This window comes from Lissotriton helveticus, chromosome 8 (genome assembly GCF_964261635.1).
Source record: "Lissotriton helveticus chromosome 8, aLisHel1.1, whole genome shotgun sequence".
Taxonomy (NCBI): domain Eukaryota; kingdom Metazoa; phylum Chordata; class Amphibia; order Caudata; family Salamandridae; genus Lissotriton; species Lissotriton helveticus.
Genome location: NC_136069.1, coordinates 213,241,172 through 213,261,346, shown reverse-complemented (window position 1 = coordinate 213,261,346; position 20,175 = coordinate 213,241,172).

The window sequence follows — 20,175 nt, the reverse complement described above, 5'->3', positions numbered from 1 at the left end:
TAAAAAAAAAGGAGCAAACAAAGATAAGCGAGGGAGAATGGGTGAGTTATAGTGACAGAGTGCAACAATACTGTTGAGTGAGTAAAGAGGAATTACTAAAAGAGCAAAGGAGGAAAAGACAGAAAAGGGAAGTAAAGCAGAGAGACTGAAAGCTGAAAAGTGGTGCAAGGGAGAGAGGGGATGCAGACAGTTGAAATGGAAATGAGGGGTTGTGAAAGAAGTGGAGTAAACAAATGGGTGTGAAACAGAGTGAGAGAAAGGCAGTGTGAGTGAGTAAAGAGAGCTGAAAGAGAGAGGAAAAAGGAAAGTGAGTGTGAGACAATGGGAATACAATATAAATTACACAATACAAACTATAGAATAATTTGTACAACATGTTAGATAGTTTATTTTTGCTGTTCTCAGAATATATTGAATTTCACTAAAAACAGTGAGTTCAAACTATTCATCATATGACAGCGGGAAAAAAAACATATAAACTTACAAATCACATACGTACACTAATCTTTGATTCACTTACTTTTCCTTTAGGCCAAATAGTACATCATGAAGGTCCTTTTCGTTGGAAGGTACTCTGCTGTTCTCTAAAAATTCCATTTCATCGACTTTCTAGAAGAAAAGTCCCAAGAACATCTGAAATATGTTTTAATGTTTTCATATACTCCTTGTGTTCAGTCATGACTCTTTGCTCATTCCTTCACCTTTCCTTAAGGCCAAATAGTGTCAGATGTATCAGTATATTTTCAAATTACTTAAAACAAACTCTAAAATTACCGTTTTCCCGACGTTCTAAAAGAAAGGCTCAAACAACATTTTCACAATATTTAAATATTCATAATTCCATCTCTGGCTCTCTCATGTTGAACATTTCCTATAATACTGATATCACTTACTATGCGATCCAGTTACCATACCTATATGAGAACTATAATTTTTATATTATCTTCATCACTTTTACTCACAATAGAATTTTAAACAGCAGATTAACTTTTATTAACTGCTCCCGTCTTCATAGGCCGATTACCTTTACTTAAATTTTGGTTGTAAAAACACTAGGTATGAATTTTTTAAGTCAAAAGGCAAACGTTGTTTGAAAGTCAAATGAGTATCATTACAGTTAGTCCAACCTTTTCGACATTTTAAATAAATTGTACAATGCCCTGATGTTGTTGAAGGACCGTCATGATAAATAATAGCTACAGTTGCAAAAGTTCTTCCTGAAATTGATAACTGAGAAGCCACAACATTTTTAATAGAAGTTGTCAATTTAATTCCATCAGGTCTACATCGTTGGAACATTAAAATGACATACTGACCATAATTTTGTATAAATAATGTGGACAGCATTGCAGACTTACATTGGGTACACACCATATTGTGATCAGCTGCTTTAACTAGATTATTAAAAGGCACTGATTTGCAGTCTGGTAAAGTCAAATATATAAATCTTTTGGTGTCTATTGTAGTACTACTTGATAAACTACAGTTGTCGCAGTCATGCTGCCATTGATAAGAAAGGCTAAAAAGATTTTTTATATCTACACCTTCATCTTCCAATACATCAAACATATACATTAAACATTCCTGACAATCCTGCCTAATATTCTGTGAAAATTGATTTTGACCAGAACATATGTCTAAAAGATTTCGAATTTCTGAAACACTTTCTATTTTTGCTCTATCACTGCTACATTTCTCAAACACAGAATTCAATAAACAGCAGAATCTTTGATCCCGATTTTCAACAATCTGTTCTTGTAAATTTTGAAGAAAACAAACAACATTAACCACTACATTAGCATAGCAGTTGACAGCAGAACTGTTTTCAAACTGAAATCCAACAACATCTTCAACAGAATCCTTTTTCTTTCTGCTTACAATTACAGTTTCATCTACTTTTTGTCTTTTTGCTACTACCTCACTGCAATTATTCTTATTTCTTCTTTTTCGGCCTACCACATGTTTTTCAAACAGAGGATATTGAGGCAAATGTGGAGCATACTCTCTTCTTAACCTATTGTATTCTTTAACACAATCTAGATCTGCACAAATCTTTGTTTCATCACACTCAATCAAGTATAATCCTGATAAAGTTCTGACTCGTGATAATGCCACATATGCCATACCCTCTTTAAACACAGAACTTCCAATGTTCACCAAAGCACTATCTACACTTAAACCTTGAGATTTATGAATTGTCACCGCATATGCCAAACAAACAGGAAACTGTTTTCGGCGAACATATACGTCTTTCACAAGCAAAAATCTAGCTGAACAACGACAACATGACCCATTGCTCCATTTACCAGACCTCTTTCAACATTTAAATTCCTTCACTGCAATTATTCTCATTTCTTCTTTTTCGGCCTACCACACGTTTTTCAAACAGAGGATATTGAGGCAAATGTGGAGCATACTCTCTTCTTAACCTATTGTATTCTTTAACACAATCTAGATCTGCACAAATCTTTGTTTCATCACACTCAATCAAGTACAATCCTGATAAAGTTCTGACTCGTGATAATGCCACATATGCCATACCCTCTTTAAACACAGAACTTCCAATGTTCACCAAAGCACTATCTACACTTAAACCTTGAGATTTATGAATTGTCACCGCATATGCCAAACAAACAGGAAACTGTTGTTTTCGGCGAACATATAAGTCTTTCACAAGCAAACATCTAGCTGAACAACGACAAATTTGTTCTATTTCATCAATGCCATCAAATTTAATTTTTAAAATTTCAATTCCATCTCTATTTTTGTAATTCAAAAAATCAACAACATGACCCATTGCTCCATTTACCAGACCTCTTTCAACATTTAAATTCCTTCTCAAAATGATACGACAATTTAACCTGTTCCATGCTCATGACAAGGTCAGCTCGTCATGTAGTACACTGGAGCTGTGCTAATGACGAGTTGACCTTGTCATGAACAATGAAGTTTTCAATAAATCAGCACAGGAGGGGAAAAGCCTTAGCAGCCAAGGTGTTAAACACACATTCAGAGTCTTTTCAAAACCAGCAGTTTTAGATATACTCTTCTCTAATGAATCCAATTTTGATTTCAAATTTTCAGACAAAATAATTGTTGCTCCCATATGCTCTATTTTATCTATAGCTTCCAGTTTCACAATCTCTTCATTTTCTAACTTTAACATTTTGTTGTTGTAGATGGAACATTCTTGCAGAGTTGGCATCAAACATATCCCAGATTTGTTCTCAGTAATTTTCTTAAAAATATTCTCTGGAAGAATGTTTTCATTTGGATACAAATTTGAAATTAATCGTGCATGTAATGCTTCTTTCCCATGCTCACTTACTTTTCCGATTCTTACATCTTGTAGAATATTTTTATAATATTCATCCTTTGCCTGTCGCATATTTTGAAGCAGTTCAGCATATTTGAAATGTAACCATATATTAACGTTTCCAATGCTTCCTAGACACTTCCTGGTATCTTCATGCGTGAGCATTTTAAAAACTAGTTGTCCTTTCACTGGAGTCAACTGCAGTAGATCTCCGAAAACAATAATGTGTTTTCCTCCGAATAAGACATCATAGTCTGTTTTAAGAATTTCTTGCATTCTCAAATGCACAAAAGTAAGCATTAGATTTGAGACCATGCTTACTTCATCAATGATAAGAAGTTTCATTTTCTTCAGGACTCTGGAAACTTCAGAACAAGCATCTACAGATAGCTTGTGGTATTCTAATTTGTTATCATGCTCAACTGGTAGCATCAGTAAACGATGTAAAGTAATCCCTTTAATGTTATGTGCTGCCGGCCCAGTTGGAGCGGTAACAACACAAGACAGCGGTGATTCAGTCCTTTTCTGCAGATAAGTTGCGATTGCTTTAATCAGAAAACTTTTTCCAGTTCCCGCTTCTCCACTCACGTACAGTCGGACAGGCTTAAATGAGGTACATGAGCACTCTTTTTTCTCATGACTGAATCCATGTTCAACCTGTTCTGTGACTTCGTCATATATCTGTTTCTGCTCAAGGTTTAATTGTTTCACCAAATCTTCTAAGTTAACTACATCATCTTGAGCTTGTTCCATAGCTCTTTCCACCTCATCCATGGCAGTGGCAGCTTCATTTTGGATAATTGGTCCTCCTAGTGGATCCTGACTCAATGAAGCAGAACTCTGACTGTCTTGAGAACTGTCTCTAGCAATCTCTACAGCAATTGTGGCTGCTTGCTCTATTTCTTCATTCAACATTTGCAGATAATTTGGAAAATCAGGACATTCTATGGTATCCTTGGTTGCATTAAAAGAATCTTCGTAACAGAGAAAATCTCCAAGTAGTTCCTCTTCTGTACGCCATGGCTTAAAGAGTTGCAAAAGAGCTAAATAGTAAAATTCCCTTTTCTCTGGATTTTCGCAACTCAATTTTCGCTGATTAATCAAATGGCCTTTTCTCTGCTTCACTAGACATCCTTCACACCCAATGACAGCATATATTCCATTATTGATATCTTCTCTGATGTTCCTCTTATAAATATAGTTTTGCAGAACTTCATACAAACAACTGTTCTCAAGATGACTACTTCTATTTGGATAGTATGTATCCAACATGTTTGTCTTCAAAATATCTGTACTGTTTGGTTCTTTCTCCGCCATATACTCAATTTCTTGTACAGATTTCAATACTCGGTTTCGTGTTGCAGCAAGACCTAGACTCGCCCAAATGATGGTTCTCGATTTAGCATAGAGACTTGCTGATGATAACCGATCAGGCCATTCATATGCTCCAATTTCTCGATGCGACAACATCTTCAGACTGTAACTGTATAATTTCTTGCTTATACTCTTTTCATGTGAAATGTCCTCCCACATTTCCTTCAGTTCTGTCTTTTCTTTTTTTGTGATGTAAGACGTCACATATCGAACCACAGCAATAAAGTTGTCAGCAACGAATTGAATATCCATGTTAGCATTCCACATGGACAAAATCACTGGGTTGTAGTCGTTGATGTACTTGGACTCTTCGTTTCTTTTTAAATTGTATGTATTTTTTGGTGATTTTCTCGTCACAGTATGTCGTAGAGAAGACATCAAATTATTTACTCTTCCTTTAGAAATCACTGGTCGTGGAAACCCAAAATGACATTTTGTGTAGAACTTTTCCTTGTTTCTGAATTTTCGACGACAGTACTTTCCACAACGATGGGATTGAAAGCGTAAAACTTGTTGCCTTAAACTGTTTTCTTCGGTAGTTTTCGGAACAACACATGTTGAATACTCTTCAATAAAACTCATCACTGTTTCATCCGAATCTGTTCCAAATTTGGGTGCATCTTTAATCCATAACAACATATGTATGTGAGGAGCACCTCTCGCTTGATACTCCTTTCTCCAAAAGAAATCCAAAACCTCTCCAAGGGGAGGATTTTTTTTGTTGGTAATGAAAGACATCATAGCTTCAAATCTATGATTGAAATATCTGCATACATTCACTGGATCCAAAGAACACAGTTCTCCAGGTGTTTTGAATTCTATATTTTGTATGTTTGCATTTGCCTCTCGTAGAAATTCAAGTAAGTCGTCCCATGCATACTCGGCACAGCTAAGAGTGAGGAACCATGTAGGAGTTCCTAAATTTCTTAGCATACATTTCAATTCCCCATGACGACGGCACCAATACTCACTTGTACCACGCTGACATGCCATGAGATTGATTAGATGAGATTCCAAAATATTGTCTTGCAGATTGACTTTCTCCATAAAGTCCCTCGCCGAAACATTTTGCAGATGGGCTCCACTTTTCAGTATATGGTTTACTGCATAAGAAAGCCCAGACAAGTCATTTCATACAGTAGATGAAACAAATATGGGATGCATTGTTGAAACCTTGGATCTTCAGCATATAATCTTAAAGTCCGGTATTCAGATGCAGGAATTTGAAGTGGTCGATCATCATATCGTCCACCTCGACCTGTTGGAAATAAATGTGGAAAACAACAAGCTTCCAAACTTTCTTCCCATACACTAATGGGACTTTCTTTTGCTGATTTCATTTGAAACAACTCAATTGCATTCCCCATTACTTCTTTGGAATGCAAAGGATGAACAGTATAATGTTCATATATTTCTTCACTTCTAGACACATCAACTTTTTCAATTTGGCCAGCTGAACAATCACTGTCTTCTTCTGCAGCTGTTTCCTCTGCTCCAACACATACATCTTTGTAGTACTCATTGTTTTTGACCAAATACAACGTTGCCTTTTTGACTTTCCTAACATCCACTAAATCTTGCCAGATTTTCTTACTCTTTGTCGGAACCCCATTAACTAGAATAACCAGAGGTTCCTCTTCCACTTTCTCTACACCAATTGTATCAATATTTTTCTTGAAATCTAGAGGCAAATAAACAACTCTTCCTTTTAATCCTCTCTGTAAATCTGAAGGAGGCAATTTCCCTATCTTAGGCTCCATGCGAACAATAGCCTGAAAAGAATGGACACATTGAATCAAAATAGATTCATATGTATTTAAATCCATCAACTCAGGAGGAATGTCTGCCAACTCAATATTATTATGAACAGCTCTAGCAGGCATTCTGCTTTCATTTAATTTATTATAACAATATTTACAAATACGCTGATCAGAAGTCAAATCAAAAGAATTCTCCACCAACAAAAAAGTTGCAAAATTCTTCCATTCACTATTATTTTCCATTTCACTTTCTGCATATAAATCCACTAACCTAGTCTGAATCTTATAATGAGTCCGTCGACAACACACACAAGTAAAATTAGGCCTTTCACTTGATTTCACCTTAAACTTGGTAATTTCCTGGTCAAAGTTTTCTGTACTTGAAATCTGTACATTGTCTTCCACATTACCTTCTATTACTGTGTCAATTTCTACACTGTCCTCTTTTTCACCAAAATAACAAATCTCAATTTCTTCACAAATCTCCTTCACATCTAATTCAGTTCCATGCAAAAGAGCACTGTTTAATTGTTTAAGCTTAAGTGCTGGACTTTTTGCATAATACAACCTTCTCACTAATTTCCTCATTTTGTTATGATGCACTGCTAACATCCTAAAATGATGAAAAACACTCTGACATACTTTTCTAGAAAGACAAGCCAGTGAATGCCCTTGCAAACCTTTGTTTTCTCTCACTCCGCAAGGATCTAAGTCTTGCAACATCTTCATTTTCTGTTTTAGACTTTTCTTACTATATGTACGTTAGAAATTACGAAGCAAATTGATTGATTCCTGTCGCACACTACAAATACTACTACACTTCCAAGTGTACACTGGACCCTTAGTATGTCTCCCTAAAACTTCATCACTTAACACCTCTTCTGCCTTTCTAGGCACAAGTTTCTCTTTTTCAATCGGACAACCGTCTTTCACCTCATATGCTCGACCACTGGTGTCAACTGCATGCAATAAATCATTCTCCTGGAAGTAACTCTCCTCATTAAAAAATGGCTCACAACTTGAACTATGCATCCATTCTCCAGAAAAAACTTTACAAAAATTAGTCCGATTAATTACTCTTTTGCATCTACTCTTTGATTTGAAAACATCAATTGTCTTGTTAAGTGTCCTAATTCTATTGATTACTAAAATAAATAAAAAAAAATTCAGTTCAAAAGCCTGATCAACAATCTTCTCTACAGTTTTCTTTTTCTTATCAAAAGCAGCTCTCTGTTTACCTTTTTTAATATTTTTCAACAAATTTAAAACCACCCTATTGCGAAACATTCGTTTAGGAATGTCCCTAAATTGATTTTGCCTTCTATTCCTATACATATTATTCTCTCCTGCTCCAGTAGTAACATGTTTGGGGGGCCTCTCCTTCCTTTTCAAATTTGCTCTCTCTTTCTGTTTATTCACATTCTCATCAACATTTTTTTTTTGATCTACATATGTTCCGAAAGAAAGACTTAGTTGTCTTACCAGGAGCTTTTTTCCTGTTTTTTGAAGTATTTGTTGGAGAGGAGTGCTTTAATTCCGTTGCTGTTTTTTCCGCTTGGCATCTTTTCTTCTCCTCTGCCTTGAGGGCATATTTCCTTACTGTTGAAATCTTGATTTCAATCTGTGGTAAATAAAAAAATAACACATTATAGACCACTATTACCAAACAACAAAGCAATGACGATAAGTAAACGATATAAACACTAGTTTACAACCTATCTAAGTTTATACCACAGCAACTATGTAACTAGGAGTAAGACAGAGAAAAAGAGCTAGAGGAAGTAACACAAAAAGACAGAGAGAGTCAGACAAAGAAACAGGTAGAGGGAGTAAAACATAGAGAAGGAGTAAGACAGAAAGAGTGTATAATATGTTGTAAGACAGAAAAGGGATGTAATAGGGAGAGGGAGTAAGTCAAAGAAAGGGAGAAAGGGAGTAAGTCAGAAAAAGGATGTAACAGGGTGTAAGACAGAGAGAGGGTGTAAAACGATGTAAGACAGAGAGAGGCTGTAAAAGGTAGAGAGAGAGAGTAAGTTTGAGAGAGGGTGTAAGAGGAAGTAAATCAGAGAGAGGATGTAACAAGGAGTAATGAGAGAGAGGGAATAAATCAGAGACAGGGTGTAAGAGAAAGTAAGTCAAAGAGAAAGTGTAAGAGAGTGTAACACAGAGTCAGGATGTAAAAAGGAATGAGTCAGAGAGAGGGTGTTAGATGGGGACTGATGGAAAAATAGAGTAAGTCAGGAAGAGAATATAAGAGAGACTTATACATTCTTGATAATACTTGGTAAAGAAACCTCGGTGCATAAAGGAATTGTATTTTATAAATGAGCAAGGTTTCAGTAGTGTAATGAAATGCTTATACATATGACCTTTTCTCTGTTTTTCAAATGTTATTCTAAAAAAAGATTGTGAGGCCTAACCAGGAGTGCAGATGAGGTGAAGCCTGTCCAGGGGAGCACAAAAGGTGAGGCCTGTGTCCAAGAGTGCAGTGGACAGGACTTCATAAAGCCTCTCCCCCACTGCACTCTTAGACACAGGCCTCATCGCCTCAGCAAATTTCACAATCATGAAAGCCATTTTGACTTTTCTCACCTCCTCTGCACCTTTTGCAATCATGTCAGATGTGTTTCCTCATATTAGGAATCACATTGTGTTTTTTTATTGTTGCTTTCTGTTATTTTTTTTCTTAATGCGTCGTTAAAATTTTCTGCTGCATACAAGAATTGTATTTTGTAAAAAAACTGAGGTTTCAGTAGTGAAATGGAATGCTTGTACATATAACCTGTACTCAGTTTTCTTAATGTTAATATAAAAACGATTAAAGGGCAAATGAATGGCTTTTAAATCTTTTAGAAGTAACAAATAGTGTCTGCATGATTAAATAAATATTCTAGAACCTTTCACAATGATGTCACCTTTAGGCCTCTTTAAAAAACGATTTAGGGTTTCAGATGAGTTAAGGATTGTCCAGAGGTACAGAGGAGGTGACACCTGTGTTCAAGACTGTAGTGGGAGAGAGGCCTCTCCTGGAGAGCATAGGTGGTGACGCCTGTGTCTAAGAGTGCACTGGACTGGACTTCATGAAGCCTATCCTCCACTGCACTCTTAGACACAACCCTCACCTCCTTTGCACCTCTGGACAGACCTCTCTTGCACTACACTCTTCAACACAGGCATCACCTCCTCTGCCCCCTTGGACAATCCTCACCTCATCTGCAACCCTGAATACACCTCAACTTATCTCCACCCCTAGACAGGCCTCAGCTCATCTACACCCCTGGACACGCCTCATCTCATCTACACCCTGTTACCATCAATTATACCCAATATATTGAGGCCTGTCCAAGGGGCACAGATGAGGTAAGGCTTGTCCAAGAGTCAGAGGAGGTGAGTCCTCTTCACTGCACTCATGGACACAGGACTCAACTCCTTTGCACCCCTGGACATGCCTCGCCTCATGTGCACAATCTACTTCCTAATCTGAGGAAACACAAGTGACATAATTGTAAAAGGTTCAAATGTATTTATTTAATCTTGCAGACACTATTTATTCCTTCTCAAAAATGTAAAAGCCATTGATTTGCCCCAAAATCGTTTTTTAAATAACATTTTAGAAATAGAGCGCAGGTCCTATGTACAAGCATTCAATTTCACTACTGAAACCTCACTATTTCACAAAATACAAATCCTCTATCTTGCAAATGTTCATACCAAGCATTATCAAAAACATGACACAAACCAACAGCAAAGAAGCTCAATGTGCTTCCTAATCTGAGGTAACACAAGTGACATCATTGTGAAAGGTTCAAATATATTTATTTAATCATGCAGACACTATTTATTCCTTCTCAAAAATGTAAAAGCCATTGATTTGCCCAAAAATCGTTTTTTGAATAACATTTTATAAACAGTGCGCAGGTCCTATGTACAAGCATTACATTTCACTACTGAAACCTTGCTTTTTTACAAAATACATTTCTTCTCTCTTGCAAACATTCCTACCAAACATTATGAAAAAACATGACACAAACCAACAGCAAAGGAGCTCAGTGTGCTTCTTAATCTGAGGTAACACAAGTGACATCATTGTGAAAGGTTCAAATATATTTATTTAATCATGCAGACACTATTTATTCCTTCTCCAAAATGTAAAAGCCATTGATTTGCCCCAAAATCGTTCTTTGAATAACATTTTAGAAACAGAGCGCAGGTCCTATGTACAAGCTTTCAATTTCACTACTGAAACCTCACTATTTCACAAAATACAAATCCTCTATCTTGCAAATGTTGATAACAAGCATTATCAAAAAACATGACACAAACCAACAGCAAAGAAGCTCAATGTGCTTCCTAATCTGAGGTAACACTGGTGACATCATTGTGAAAGGTTCAAATATATTTATTTAATCATGCAGACACTATTTATTCCTTCTCAAAAATGTAAAAGCCATTGATTTACCCCAAAATCGTTTTTTGAATAACATTTTAGAAACAGAGCGCATGTCCTATGTACAAGCATTCAATTTCACTACTGAAACCTCACTATTTCACAAAATACAAATCCTCTATCTTGCAAACGTTGATACCAAGCATTATCAAAAAGCATGACACAAACCAACAGCAAAGAACTTCAGTGTGCTTCCTAATCTGAGGTAACACAAGTGACATGATTGTAAAAGGTTCAAATATATTTATTTAATCATGCAGACACTATTTATTCCTTCTCAAAAATGTAAAAGCCATTGATTTGCCCCAAAATCGTTTTTTGAATAACATTTTAAAAACAGAGCACAGGTCCTATGTACAAGTATTCCATTTCAGTACTGAAAACTCACTATTTCTCAAAATACATTTACATAATCGTTACTCACCTTTACAAATGCTTTGGGAGATTGAGAACAGTGTCAGATACACACACCAGTATTTCTTTAGCAGAGCAAAAGGTATGTACTCCAGGCACTGCAACCATGAATGGCACAGAAAATCTCTAATTCTACACACATATCCCTCATATTAACCAATCAAATCTCTTCCCTCTCTATTTTCAAACCAACACCCTTCCCCCTCAGCCCTTTCTACCTGTTACCATAGCAACTCTCTCCTCACTGACCTCTCAGGTTTAAAAGTTTATTCTACAATGTTGCAAATGAACTTAGCAAGGATGTTTGACCTCTCAATACACCAGCTTATCAGGTGCAATGTTTCTTTAAATGACTTTTTCTTAACCATTCAAATTACTTCTTTCACAGAACAGAACCATGCACCCTAACTTTCAGTTTTTAACTATCTGAATCCACCAATCATTGCTTGTGATTCAAGATCACTGAAACTCCACAGTTTTTTTGTTGCAAACTCTTACTGTTCCAACTGCCATTTCATTCCCACACTACATCTGACTGCACCAGAACCTCCTCTCACCATGTATTCTGTCTGGATTATTGGACATAGCTACATCCACTGGGCTCAAAGGTATGCAGCTATCAGATATTTTCACAACCTTGATTTACCAAATGTGGACATCAAGTGGATTGGCCAAAGAGGATGGAGATGTCATCAATTGATACCATTGGTGAAAACCTTTTCCCATCTGCCACACCCTGACCTCATAATTTTGCACTGTGGTGGAAATGACCTAGGCACTTTGACTGGGGTAGGTATGGAAATGCTTTTAAAGGACACCTTTGGGCAATTGATGACACTTTTTCCGCAAACTGCCTTGGTATATTCCAATATATGCCAAAGACAGAAATGGAAGTGGTCCAACCAATTTTGTCCACAATTTGAGAAAGCACGGAAACATGTGAATAAATCTGTTTCTGCTTACATGAGAGACTATGGAATGGGTTCAATATACAACAATAACTTGCGTTATAACATGCAAGATATCTACAGAGGAGATGGTGTGCACTTCTCAGATGAGGGAAATAGAATATTCCTCCTGAATTTAAGACTGTGCATTGGAACCTACTTGTAGGTACCTAAATCAGCCACAGAACCCAAAAGCTCTTTTCAGGGCTACCCTACCTCTCATCACTCAAAATGATTACTTTACTCTAACTTTTTTCACTGTTTTTCACCAAAGTACGCTCCCCGGTACGCGTACCGGGCGCTCCCCCCGCAAAAAAAAGAAAAAAGTTTTGGGGCCTATATGGGCCTCCTAAGCCCGCCTCAGAAAACCTAGGGGGTCAAGGGGTGTCTACCATGCCCCCTTTTACCCATTCCCAACGTTGTTTGTCCTCCATCTTGTGTCTCAAATCTACCGAAACACAAGATGGAGGACTCCCGTAGCGCTGCCGGTACGCGTACCGGGGCGCGCACCGGTGAGCGCTCCCAAAAACTTTTAAAAGTTAATTTACATAAAAACCACTGGAGAGACTTTCACCAAATATAGAATAGGCCGTACTACATACCAGTCCCTACCATTTTCCCAAATTTGGTGGAATACCATTGAGCCATTTGGGCTGTAGCCCTGTCTAAATATCCTGAGGTAAATTACATGACAAAAACACATATGAAGTGTTAGAATTTACAACCAATTAAAATGTTACTTTCATTTTCTACTTTTATTTCCTGACATTTGATTGGTTATGTACATGAATATAAATGAAAAATGAGAGGGAAACACAGCCATTTTGACTACAACTACCTGAGGTACATCTCTAAAGAATTTTCTCATTTATCTTCATCACCTTTCTATAAGGTAAGTTGTTAATTTGTAAGGGGCACTTTAAGTTAATTAGTAAAAATGTTTTTTGATAGTTATTTACTGTCCCTCTGTTATAGTTATAGATTAAGATAGGCTTCTCTGTTATAGTTATAGATTGAGTTAGGCTTCTCTGGTATAATTATGAATTTACTTAGGCTTCTTCACATAAACTTTTTTATATTTCTACTTCCTGCCTGATACCATACACTGCCCAAAGATAACTACACTGTTAAAAACTCAGAAGTACCTGTCTGAACTTAAACCCAACAGTGCCCTGACTCTACTGATATAGTTATTTTTTATGCAATTTACAGCAAGAAAATGGAAGGAGAACAAAACAAAATTAATATTTCTTTTGAAATTGTTCTGGAGAACAATCCTGAGGAAAATATTGATGACTTGGACTTCATGGATCAGTCTCTGGACCAAGAGTTACTTAATTGTGTTGAAGAAATAGAATCATGGAATCAAGATGAGGAGATTCCAGATGATGTAATCTTGGAAGTTCTTTTAAATTTTGAAAAATCACAACAATAAATTTATATTTAATAATTAAAAATTGTTCAAGACATTATTCATTTTTATATGTAATTCATGAAATAGTACCAAAATGATTATAATATAAAGTGAGACTTATAGTATACTGTGCAACTTTTTTGTGTTACATAGTAATTTGGTCATAGTTACTTCCTTTCTCCCACTATATTATCTCCAATGAGTATTTGACATCTCTTTTTCATCTCATGCCTCCATGTTGTTTCTGCTTTCCTGACAGACTATGGTATAGATTCCATATACCACAATAACTTCTGTAACATCATGCAAGATATCTACAGAGGAGACGGTGTACATTGAATTTAAGACTCTGCATTGGTACCTACATGTTGGTACTTAAATCACCAACACAACACAACAATTTTATTCAGAACTACCCTACCTCTAATCACTTTAAATTATTATTTTACTGTTTCACTGGGTTATTCCCATGGTACGCTCCCCGGTACGCTCCCCGGTGCGCGTACTGGGCGCTCCCCCCGCGAAAATCGAAAAAATAATATATTTATTTTTTGCCCCGCGGGGCCCTTTTATGGCCCCCACATCAAACCTAGGGGGTCAGGGGGGTATACCCTACCCCCTTTTAGTCATTTCCCCCTTTGTTTTTGCCACCTCTTGTGTCTCGATCCTACCGAGACACAAGATGGCGGCCGCTCCGGACTGTTTGGAATGTTGACAGACACCCGAGAGCCAATCACCTTTCCGCTCGCGGACTCGCGTTATGCGCGTACCGGGGCGCGCTTATAGATATATATATTTTTTTGAACCTAAAATACTCAAAATCCACAGGAGCACATATCTTGAGACATAGCAAAGGCACATCGGGCTACCAGTCCAAACAATTTTGCCAAGTTTGGTGGAAATCCATTCAGTCGTTCGGGCTAAAAGTGAGTCTAACCGCCCTATGGAAATTAACATGGGGAAAACACGTTTTGGGACCCCCCAAATATCTCGGTCCCTGCTTCACGAACCCCCCCAAACTTTCAGGGAAGGAGCAGAACGGAGCGGGCCATCTTCTTTGAGAAATTCGCGAAGATTCGTCCACCGACGCCAAAGTTATTCCCAATAGAATGTTGGGGATTTCCTATGGAAAACAATCCTAACTATAACTACCTATTGGCGACCGCCAGTAGGTAAAATATATATATATATACATATATACATATATCTTGGGTCTTCCGTTTTTCCTCCTGTTTGATGGCTCTGGATTGTGGGCGCGTCGTTGAGAGGGTAACGAGTATGAAATATATATATATATATATATATATATATATATATATATATATATTCCTGCTCCACACGCACCAGATACCGAGTCACTCTCACGACGGGTGCTGTCACGCGTTAGTGCAGACGCGCAATATCTTTTGCTCCAGTTTTTCCCCGTTACAGGGACACAAACGACAGCACTCACGGGATGCTTCCAGTAAGCAGTATGCTTTAATTAAACAACAAAAAACAGACGCGTTTCGGTGATTCCCTTCCTCTGTGTCAACCCGTGCATTGCAACGGGGCGTCTTTTGTAATTCTTATTCATGGAAACAAAAACAGGACTAATGCGACCCTCAAAATTACGGGCGCCATCTTGGAACATTGTTTTGTTTGTCCAACAGTATTTACACAATATTGATTTAACACAATCTTAGTGTTCAAAACATTTTCAGAAAATCCATATCGGTATGTCTAATCTTGCCGTGGATCGGCAGTGGCAACCATCCGGTTGCCCTATATTCCTGTTACAATAGTTTCCTATCTGGTGTGCGAATTACATAATTAAACAAATTACTCAAACAACAACCAACAAACAATCAAATGCTGATATAACATTACATTATAACCCTGAATTTTTTCAATGCAGCTACGGTGCAGCTAAACACTGCTGGAAGATCAAAACCATAACTGGTAGGCCATACAGATTCTACCAAATTAAATTTTTCCACATATCATATCATTGCATCCTCATCTGATCATATCCCCAGATGTACTGACAGCTCCTCTCCCCCATTAAGGCCTTCCGGGCTCTTGGTCTGAAGGTCTACTATATATCTAGACTCAAGCCTGCGGAGTTTAAGCAGTCTATCCCCTCCTCTCGCATTTTCTGGTACACAGTCAAGACAGAAATATTGCAACAGATTCCTGTCACTCTTGTGCTTCATGTAAAAGTGGCGAGCCACTGGATAGGTGAAATCCCTGTTTGCGATAGCACGCATGTGCTCCAAAACCCTCAGTTTTACACAATTAATGGTGCTACCCACATATCTCATCCCACAGGGACATTTTAAGCAATAGACTGCGAAGGTGGTTTGGCAAGACATGAACTTCTTAATCTTCTTGCCATGTTCGAGACCCTTAACTTCGTAGGACAGAGTGCGTTTGCTTGCAGAGCAGGCTTTACACCTTCCACATGGAAAGAACCCCTTGGCATCACGGAGTGTCCCTTGTTTCTTTTTTATCACTGGATCTAAGTGACTGTGGATTAGATTGTCCCTCAACGACCGTGCCCTCCTAAAGGTAATCAGAGGATTGGGTGGAACATCTTTGCCAATGATATGATCTGCTTTTAAGATGTTCCAATGTTTCTTCACCATACCCCTGAACCAATTCGCATCCTGTGAGAAGGTGGTTATAATGCGAAATCTACCATCATCGATCTTTTTATCCTTTTTCTTAAAAAGATCAACTCTCGGGATGTTAGATACTTTCCGAAGAGTACTGGTGAGTAATTTCTCATCATAGCCCCGTATCAGGAACCTGTTGAGGCTCTCTTTGGCCGCCTCATCAAAATCTGCTTGCATGGAGCAGTTTCTTTTCAGCCGGAGGAACTCTCCGTAGGGAATGCTGTTTATTAATCTGGGAGAATGGCTGCTGGATGCGTGCAACGTACTGTTGCCCGCTGTTGGTTTTCTATAAAGGCAACATGTCACTTTACCATCCTGGATTTTGACTTGAAGATCTAAATAGTTGGCTGACACCCTGCTGACCTGACCCGTGAATCTCAGATTGTTCTCATTAAGATTTAGATGTTGAATGAACTGTTCCCCTTCCTGTACTGTACCATCCCACACTATAAACAGATCATCAATGTATCTGTACCACGAAATTGCTTTCGCGGTCCATGTGCTGTTTTCTGTCGCCCAGGCTACCTGCTCCTCCCACCAACCCACGAATAAATTCGCGTAGCTGGGGGCGAAGCAGGAGCCCATGGCAGTACCAGAGATTTGTCTGTACAGTTCTCCCTGGAAAGTGAAGATTTTATTATGCAGACAATATTCTGTCAATTCCAGCAACATTAGATTGTGAGCAGCAAACTTTAGTTGTCTTTTCTTTAAAAAATGTTCTACTGCAAACAACCCCTGAGTGTGGTCAATACAGGTATATAGACTTGTTATGTCTAATGTAATCAGGCAGTAGGTAGGTTGCCATTCCAGTTTTTCCAAGTGTTCAATGAAATCTGTGGAATCCCTTATATAAGATTTCAAACTCAAAACTGCTTCAAATAAAAAATGATCCAAATAGCGGGAAAGATTTTCAGTGAGACTGCCTATCGATGAGACAATTGGTCTCCCAGGAGGCTGCTTGAGGTCCTTATGTACCTTAGGAAGGTAATAAAATGTTGGCAAAATGGGACTAGTTGTTCTTAAAAACAAAAGTTCCTCCAGATCAATCATCGATTTATCATGCCATTTGTTCAACAATGCATGGAGATTGGTAATGCTCTCATTATACTGTAGCTTAGTTGTCACTTCATAGCAGCTCCGATCGGTTAATTGCCTCATGGCTTCTCTGGTATATTGTTCTCTTGTGAGAATCACGATATTTCCTCCTTTATCGGAAGGTTTACAGATAATTGTTGAGTCATCCTCTAAGTTCTTCAAGGCCTCTCTTTGTTGACTCGTCAGATTGTCCTTTCCCTTTATCATAGGTTTATTCACTCTGAATTTCATCAGATCCCTTATGATGAGGTCCGAGAAGGTGTCTATCGAATCCATGGGCATTTGTGGTACAAATTTTGAAGGTAATTTTAGGCCACTCGGTGGAGCCTCTTGTGCCACCTCAGTATCCCTTATTCTCTGTGTTGATGTTACCACTGGCGAGATTGCTTCAGGGATATTGCCTTTACGCAGATCCTCTAGTATCTCCAGAGATGTCAAATCATTGACATTTAACAAATCCGTGTCTTTCCAATTCGACTTTATTATCTTGGCTTCTTTGGATGTCGGCTTAGTCTTATGAAATTTGTGCAGTTTTAACTTCCGAATGAACTTATATAAGTCTATTCTGGTTTGCGTGTACTCTAGACGTCGGTTGGGGCAAAAGGTTAAACCTAACTTCAAGACAGTTTCCTCAGTTGTCGTTAAGATCCTGTCCGAGAGGTTGATGATGGTAAGATATTGGTCATCTCCCTTTACCATCGTGCTCCTCTTTTGCTTCTTGTCACTCTCGGTGTGTAGGTTGCTTTTCCCCTTCCTCTTCCACCCGCTGCGCCGGGTTTGTCTTCTTGTTCTGGGGGCTTGTTCTTCCCCCCTCGCAGCCAGCTCCGGCGGATGACATTGAACTCCTGGTGAAAAGGAGTTTTTGGAAGTCGCCTTGAGGGACCTGCCACATCGTCTCCACTCAGTTCTTCCTCTGTGATTTCAGATTCGGAGGTTTCCACTCTTATTTCAGTTTCATCTCTCTTGGCTTTATTATTGAGACTGTTCATTTCCTTTCGCGTTTGATCATACTTTTTCGCGAAGGTCAGAACTCTCCCCATCGCGTAAAGTATGATCAAACGCGAAAGGAAATGAACAGTCTCAATAATAAAGCCAAGAGAGATGAAACTGAAATAAGAGTGGAAACCTCCGAATCTGAAATCACAGAGGAAGAACTGAGTGGAGACGATGTGGCAGGTCCCTCAAGGCGACTTCCAAAAACTCCTTTTCACCAGGAGTTCAATGTCATCCGCCGGAGCTGGCTGCGAGGGGGGAAGAACAAGCCCCCAGAACAAGAAGACAAACCCGGCGCAGCGGGTGGAAGAGGAAGGGGAAAAGCAACCTACACACCGAGAGTGACAAGAAGCAAAAGAGGAGCACGATGGTAAAGGGAGATGACCAATATCTTACCATCATCAACCTCTCGGACAGGATCTTAACGACAACTGAGGAAACTGTCTTGAAGTTAGGTTTAACCTTTTGCCCCAACCGACGTCTAGAGTACACGCAAACCAGAATAGACTTATATAAGTTCATTCGGAAGTTAAAACTGCACAAATTTCATAAGACTAAGCCGACATCCAAAGAAGCCAAGATAATAAAGTCGAATTGGAAAGACACGGATTTGTTAAATGTCAATGATTTGACATCTCTGGAGATACTAGAGGATCTGCGTAAAGGCAATATCCCTGAAGCAATCTCGCCAGTGGTAACATCAACACAGAGAATAAGGGATACTGAGGTGGCACAAGAGGCTCCACCGAGTGGCCTAAAATTACCTTCAAAATTTGTACCACAAATGCCCATGGATTCGATAGACACCTTCTCGGACCTCATCATAAGGGATCTGATGAAATTCAGAGTGAATAAACCTATGATAAAGGGAAAGGACAATCTGACGAGTCAACAAAGAGAGGCCTTGAAGAACTTAGAGGATGACTCAACAATTATCTGTAAACCTTCCGATAAAGGAGGAAATATCGTGATTCTCACAAGAGAACAATATACCAGAGAAGCCATGAGGCAATTAACCGATCGGAGCTGCTATGAAGTGACAACTAAGCTACAGTATAATGAGAGCATTACCAATCTCCATGCATTGTTGAACAAATGGCATGATAAATCGATGATTGATCTGGAGGAACTTTTGTTTTTAAGAACAACTAGTCCCATTTTGCCAACATTTTATTACCTTCCTAAGGTACATAAGGACCTCAAGCAGCCTCCTGGGAGACCAATTGTCTCATCGATAGGCAGTCTCACTGAAAATCTTTCCCGCTATTTGGATCATTTTTTATTTGAAGCAGTTTTGAGTTTGAAATCTTATATAAGGGATTCCACAGATTTCATTGAACACTTGGAAAAACTGGAATGGCAACCTACCTACTGCCTGATTACATTAGACATAACAAGTCTATATACCTGTATTGACCACACTCAGGGGTTGTTTGCAGTAGAACATTTTTTAAAGAAAAGACAACTAAAGTTTGCTGCTCACAATCTAATGTTGCTGGAATTGACAGAATATTGTCTGCATAATAAAATCTTCACTTTCCAGGGAGAACTGTACAGACAAATCTCTGGTACTGCCATGGGCTCCTGCTTCGCCCCCAGCTACGCGAATTTATTCGTGGGTTGGTGGGAGGAGCAGGTAGCCTGGGCGACAGAAAACAGCACATGGACCGCGAAAGCAATTTCGTGGTACAGATACATTGATGATCTGTTTATAGTGTGGGATGGTACAGTACAGGAAGGGGAACAGTTCATTCAACA